At 41.8% G+C, this 7500-nt stretch overlaps 1 long non-coding RNA gene across 1 annotated transcript in view; it reads left to right on the top strand.

The window, feature by feature from the left end:
- Nucleotides 1–6236, top strand: part of LOC124950917 — a 349196-nt gene extending 342960 nt beyond the window's left edge. The window contains exon 3 of the long non-coding RNA XR_007101474.1: nucleotides 6195–6236. This is a non-coding gene — a long non-coding RNA (uncharacterized LOC124950917). The remainder of the gene's footprint in view (nucleotides 1–6194) is intronic.
- The last annotated feature ends 1264 nt before the right edge of the window (nucleotides 6237–7500 follow it).

Below are 7500 nucleotides of genomic sequence, written 5' to 3' on the forward strand. Positions count from 1 at the left end.
TATGAATCAAATATACACTCTTACACATTACACGTATACGTGTTTTTAAGTTAGTGTATACACCTGTGTACACATTACAGGCAACTTAATGAGAAAGTCACTGGAAAGAGAGTAGACGAGAGTATGTACACGGTGATCGACGAAGTTCCACGCGGCACCGGCTACCTCAAAGGCGTGGCGATGGTGGTTGCTTGTCGGTTTCTTACCACATTCATCCTCCGCGAGATGTATTATTTATCAGAAGAACCACCAAGTCTTCTCTTGGTCGCGCGAGTTCCCCGACCGACGTAAGTTCTCACGAACACTCTTACATATACACTCTATGCTACATGATTCTATTTTTGGAACAACGAATCCTCAACTCGACCGACGTGTCAAACTCAAAATAGTCTACTATTTATGGAATATTTTTTTAATCATTTTCTCAATATCTTTATTTATGTCTTGTAGATAATATTATATATCTCGTATAGGATATTTATTACATAAAAGTTTACACAGTGTTTTTTTTTTTTTTAATAAACTTTTAAAAATAACGATACTCTACGCACTATTAATATTTCTCCGTGATAGTTTCGCAATGGAGAATGTATAAACGATTTTCATTGGCTCTTCCACGAATAATCGTAAATTCCTTAGTTATTTCTTTACGTCGTTAGTCGAGGTTCGTGAAACGAATGCTCTAATTACGTTCTCTGTCTTCTCCGCCGCTATACGTGATCGCGATTCTATTATATTTGCGGCTCGTGTGTGTCGGCTTTACTAGCGCTAGAAATATCTTTCAAAATTATATTCCGTTAGATCTTTGATAAATAATATACTTGGGGAAAAAAGTTCATTGCCTGGATAAATATTATCGGGAGAGAATTATGTCGTTTTAAAAGTAAAATTACAATCTTATTATCAGCACCTGCCACGTTCGAGATTCTCTTTGCCAAGAAGGGATGTGTACGTTCGTGTGTATGTTTCGTGTATGTGAACGGCGCTTGCACTTTCGCAATACAATGGTAAGACTAACGTTGATTTTCATTCTCTATGATGCGTTTGCGTGGTAGCAATAAAAAAAAAAAAAAAAAAAAAGAAGTACTGATAAAAAGAAGAAGAAGAACAGGAAGAAAAGGAAGAAGAGGAAGTAGAGGCAATGCAACGAACGAAGCACGTGGACTCCTATACGCTCGTTCATACAGTTGACATTTAAATACATTATCATAATAATGCAAGCGGGTGCATGTTAAGTTAATATCATTATACCTTCTTCTATGTCGAGCTGGTGCGAGCGTGCGCTCAAGACGGTAGTTCCTCTTTTACGAGAATGAGAGAAAGAAATAAAGAAAGAAAAAGAGAGATAGAGACAAATTGAAAGAAGAAAAGAGAAGACGCTCGCTTTGCTCTTTCAGGATAAAAAAGAAAAAAGGAGAATAAGTTTGCCTAAGCACCGTTCTTTTTCATTCTCTCTCTCTCTCTCTCTCTCTCTCTCTCTCTCTCTCTCTCTTTTATATTTTTTTCTTCTTGGTATACGCATTTGCGACGCCTTAAGGACAGTAAGGATAATATATTTCTTGTCTGGCCGACAATTTGTTGCCATCGGACGAGGTAATCGAACACGATCGAGCCGACGTACGCGTTTTATTCTTCGCGGTACGCGTACCAACGAGATTTCGGTGCCCTTTCTCTCGTGATTTTTCATCGAGCCTCGACGTGCGGTTAAAATGGTCAGTAAGCCTGTATGCATGATGTAACTGTGTATGTAACCACATCGATCGAAATTTTCGTTTAACAAATGATGGCTTGTACGATCGAAGTAAATTGCGTTTGATCGAATTTGATTACAATAATCGACTGACTTGTTACATACCTATGTATAATATCGCTACGTTCGATTTTTTGATTTTTCAATTAAATATTGAACGTTTTCCCTCTTTACCTCTTTCTCTCTTCCCATGTGTATCTTTCATTGCTTTCCCATACGGCGGTTCTCGTCTACGGGAAGATCGACGAAGAAGTGCGTGGGTCCGGACTCGAGCGAAGAATTCTTGGAATGATACTACGTAAATTCTATCCTCTACCTCTTGAGAGAAGGAGCAAAGAAAGAAGATAAGGAGAGGAGAAAGAAGCAAAGAGAAACGTATACGATCGTACAAGAGTCTTGTATAGCTCGACAAGCTTGGACGTCCAGCGCAGTGTGCGTCACAAAGAGACCGCGAGCGGCACTAGCGAGAAGGTAGATTTTTAGTGTTCGTACTAGCACGAGAGAAAGAGAGATATAGAGGAGATGGTAGAGGGGAAAGGAAAAAAGGGCTAGCCGCGGTAGGGGTATAGGAAATATATTGATATTTATTTACGACTGGTAATAATAATTGATCTTGGGGCTGCAACTCGCTCGCGGTGCCGAGACGTCCCTCTCTCTCTCTCTCTCTCTCTCTCTCTATCTATCTATCTATCTCTCTTTTTCTCTTTTACTCGCGAGAATGGAGGAGAAGAGAGGGAAAGAGAGAACGTCGAAGGTAGAGAGGAGCTGGAACGAAGCGAGTCCATGAGCGCTCGAGCTGGCCCAGGGCCTTACGACTTCTTTATTTCGCCCGGCCGTATATCAGGTCCAAACGAAAGGGGTTAAAGGTGTACACTCCACTGAATAAATTCGCAACCGCCTCGACTTCCAACCCTTTCTCCTTTTCCTCCTCCTCCTCCTCCTCCTTCTCCTTCTCCTCTTCCTTCTTCTCCTCATCCTTATTCTCATCCTCTTCTTTCTCTTTTCTCTTTCTCTATCTCCTTGTCGCTCACCTTCGCCGTTTCTCGCGTCGGCCCTTTAATTCGACGGGACGCAGAAAAAAGAAAGAAAAAAAAGAAAAAAGAAAAGGAAAGGAAAAAAAAAAAAACGTTCAACCGTGACTAATGAGAAACGAAAACGGCCACGCGAAGCACCTTTTCTCGGTATTTAAAGTCCGTTCTCGCGATAGGAGGCGCTGGAATTAACAGGTGTCACGTGGGGTGAACCTCCGCGAAAAGGGTGAGAAAGATCCTATCCACCTTAGCACTGGAATGATACGTTAATACGAATTACAATTTTCACGGTTCGCAAGTCATCTAGATACATATTCCCTTTTCCGCAAGAGTGTACTACGAGGATACTCGTAGTGCGGCTCGTTAGTTCGACGCGGTCGGTGAAACGTTAGGGGGCTTAAATAGCGCCATTTAATAAATACGTCGATCGTAAACTATTTCGCCTGGGATCATTAAATATCAACATATTACAAAAGCCTTTCTCTCATACCTTCTTTCATACGTTTCATTCTCCTTCTCTCTCTTTCTCTCTCTCTCTCTCTCTTTCTCTCTCTCTCTCTCTCTCTCTCTCTCTCTTTCTCCCTTTCTTTATCTTTCTCTTTTTCCCATTCGCATCTCGGGCACCGTTTCTTCTTCTCTCCGTGCTGTTTCGTTCCCTCCATAGCATACTTGCAATAAATCTGCGCCTCGTGTACGCATACACACGAAAGAAAGAGAAAGAGAGAGAGAGAGAGAGAGAGAGAGATAGAGAGAGAAGAAGAAAGAAGAAGGGCTACCCTCGCGCCCGTCGCTGTCCGTCGTTCGTGTTCCGTATCTACTATTATTTCGAAAGGGCCGTCCCGACGTCTTAGACTACAACGATACCTTTCGTGTCGCGATAAAACATCCCGCTCTTACGTAGGTACGTTCAAACATATCCTATGAATATTTTTGCTTGTTCTACCTCGTGTACGTATGGTTACTTACATACGTTTTATTACCAAATTCCAACCGATTTCTTCAAAAATCATTTTTCTTCATCGTCCGAGCTTCTTCTTACGACTATTACAAATCACATAAATAGAATGATCACAGGAAAACGAACTACAAGCTTGCTTTTTTTTTTTTTTGATACTAACTAACACGAATAACACGTAATCGTTAAGGTCACTTCCGTGTCTTTGAAATATGCATAAGAGTAACTGTTACGCCCACTCGGTGAACTACGGTGAAGAACTTTCTTTTATTTGACGTCGATATTTTGTATGCACCGAGCACGATGGTTCGTTGACCTAACGAGAACTTAAAGAAAAAAAAGCAACGAAAGAAAGGTGTTCGGCCGAAAAACGTTCGGCGACATTCTCCATGCGAACGTAGAGAGAGAGAGAGAGAGAGAGAGAGAGAGAGAGAGAGAGAGAGAGATAGAGAGAAGATTCGTAGAGATTCAACATGGTCCAATGAGTAGCGTTGCGGTTCAGCTTGGAAGTCGGTGCCTACCAAAAACGGAATGTAAAGTAGCAATTCTACAGGAGATACATATCTTCCATCAAGGTGGTCGCCGGCCGTCGAGAGGCGCTATATACAAAATACGAAAATCCTATGGACATCCTTAGGCCCAGTGAACTCCTCTCCTCTTCTTTCACAAGTCGAGAGTATAGCAGGCAGACGCTATACATCACGCCTTCTTTCATGAATGTGTGCGTCTCTGCTCTGAGAAAAACGCATGCGCGCCAGGAAGATTTCGTGCTCGCTGGCGCGAGAGTTAAAAAGTTGAAAAGTTGCCCTCTGCGTTAGAGTTATGCGCGAGATGCGAGCAGTACTTTTGGACACTGATAAAGCGACGCAACGCCGCCGTCCTCGCGAACTGAACATATGTACATGAATCTCTACCTTGCGTGTGTGAAACTTCGCGACGACGACAGTGCGAGAAACGCTCGACAAAGCCACGACACCTGCCTGTTTCTCGCACCCTACTCACCAATCCACGTTTTTAGGAACCGCCCCGATTCCATCGTCCAGATAAAATCTCACCCTCTCATCCAGACTGCAAAGTACTAATGTGTCAACGATAAAAAGAAAAAAAAAAAAAAAAAAAAAGAAGAAAAGAAACGCAATACGAATACAACCATTTCATTCTCGTTTTCTTTTTAATCCAACAGGATTTGTGAAAGATATATGACCGTATCTTTGTAACTCGTATGACTTGTTCAATAATGGATTGTACATGAGTGGAATGATAAAATTTTGTAAAATAATTGACGTACTGCATATCTCGCAAACGAAATCGCGTAATAGTAGTAGGAAAATATGACAAAGCTAATAAATTTGGCTTTCGTTCTTCAACGCGGCTTTCTCATCCTCTTTTTACGTTCTTCTCTCTCCATCTCTCTCTCTCTCTCTCTCTCTCCCTCTCTCTCTCTCTCTCTCTCTTTCTCGTTTTCTTTCGTTTCGTTTCGTTTCTCGGCGAATCGATAACATTCGTCGATAAAAATAAGAATTTAGCGAGGGATTTTCACCTACCGACCGAAAGTAATGCCAATCCCGTGTCTGAGTAGAATATTTTGCGCTTCTTTGAACCAAAACGCGTTCGACAACGTTGTTATCGTAATAAATAGCTGTATGGAGACTCGCTTTAAACCTCGTCCACAGGCCAAAAGGCCGCAATAAAAGTATCAATGTCTTCTCTCGCATTTCTCTCTCCCTCTCCCTTTCTCTCCATCTTTCTCTCTCTCTCTCTCTCTATCTCTCTCTCTCTTTCTCTCTCTCTCTCTCGCTCTCTCTCTTTCAGAGGAAGAGGCAAGGCCGATACGAAACCGAGCGACGCTATTTTGCCGATGCTGACACCGCAACCGCCGACGCCTAAAGCCAGCCAATAAAGGTTCAACGCGCTCGTACAAACTCCGAAGCACAAATCAAAAAGTAATGGCTAGTTAGTCGCGCCCGCCGCGTAAATGTACGCTGAGAATGACCGAGGGCGGACGTTTAACCCCTTGGCCGCGGCGATTAACCGACAAATTGGACGCGCCTCGCCATCTTTTTCGGCCGTGTCGAATCGTAGTACGATCACGGAGGTTTAAAATTTACGTTCGCGACATCGGAAGCGAGTTTTCTTCTTCGTTTACTGCCGACTTCATCCTTCCAATGGATTCCTTAAAGAAATTAAATGCAATCGACGTTACATGGTATTACATGGTAGCCGTATTTACACACTTTCGTGCCAATACGTCTTTCTCTCTTTTCCTACGTGATGACTCCTTTCGACCTCTTCTATCTCGGGCCGGCTTGAAACTCCGGATAGATATATTTGCCCTATCACAATAATTTTCCCATACCGGGAAGCGGAAGGCCAAGTTACGCGAACTTTAACACCTCGCGTTTGCGTTTCTGACGCCTGCGAAGAGTTAATGACGTTTTTCTTTCTCTTTTTGTTTCAGGTAAGTACATCTTCGCGAGAGCAACGTCCGAAGTTGTAGGGGGAAAAAAAAAAAGAAAGAAAAAAAAAAAGAAACATATGTAGCGAAGAAGAGTAAGAGGTTACGTAAGTATAGTGCAATGCACGAAGGGAAGGAGAGGGTGATTAACATTTATAATGGCAAGAGAAAACATTAGCGTTGATTACCCTATGATTTTACTATTTCCTAGAATATGTAAATGATAGAAATGATGATCTTACTTTTGTATTATCGAACATTTTCAATATAAAAAAAAAAAAAAATCTAATAAGAACAAAAGCAGTCGTTTGATTTGTTCTCGATCGTTCATTGATAATAAACCGAAATGTCTGTGGTGACGCATTAAATTTCCTTCGTACTTTCACACGGCCATTGAAAGTTCAACAAGAGAGTACATCGTGAGTCTTATACCGGTCTTTCTACGGTAGCTCCTCGGGCTAACGACTAGGCGGCCCGAAGGCGAAGGTGCAACGCCAGCCACGAAGCGAGCTAGTCGAGCCAGTGCATCTAACTCAATCGCCGAGAACGCGGGTAAGAAGTTGCTAACGAAAAGGAAGGAAACGATCGTTCGAGCGCACGAGGTGCACCTCGTAGGCCGTAACACCGAGATAGCACTACCCTACGACGCCTTTACGCTTGTTAACCGTTCCGACACAGTCCACCTCGCGGCCAAGACAAGGGTGGTTACATCGTCCATCCTTTCGCCTAGCGCCAAGCTAATTATTTATCGCTCGGAGAAATAGCAACATCGATTTTCATTCGAATTTACAAGCACCACCTTCTTCGAAATTAAATTTATTTACTCCGTTAAATAAAATATACGATGTAAAGTAATAATCATATCTTTGTGTGTTAAAAATTTTAAAGAAATAAATTCAAAAATTATAGAGTTATAAATTATTAGATTTTCAAATCTTTTATTAGATTCATTGATCGAATATCGATTTGATTATTGAGAAACACGTGTCTCCTGATAGACTAAAGTAATAAGATTTTTTTCATAAAAAAATTTTAAGTCAAAGAGCTATCGGTATGATTTACGAAGGAATATTTGATGGCATTCAGAAATACTCCTGCAAGAATTACGGATATCGATATATCCTACCAAGTTCCTGGTCAAAGGCGCGAACGTTCAATTATCGCGGTCCGCACTGTAAATCATGAAGGAGATACTGATCCGTGCTTCGACGACGACCTCTCAGAACACCTTCAAGGTTACCGCACTGACTTCCAGAAGAGAAGTTATCTGTGAAGATGGTGGAACGGTAAACAGGAAATGTATTCAATC

Source organism: Vespa velutina, chromosome 8, assembly GCF_912470025.1.
Source record: "Vespa velutina chromosome 8, iVesVel2.1, whole genome shotgun sequence".
In the NCBI taxonomy this organism is placed as follows: Eukaryota; Metazoa; Arthropoda; class Insecta; order Hymenoptera; family Vespidae; genus Vespa; species Vespa velutina.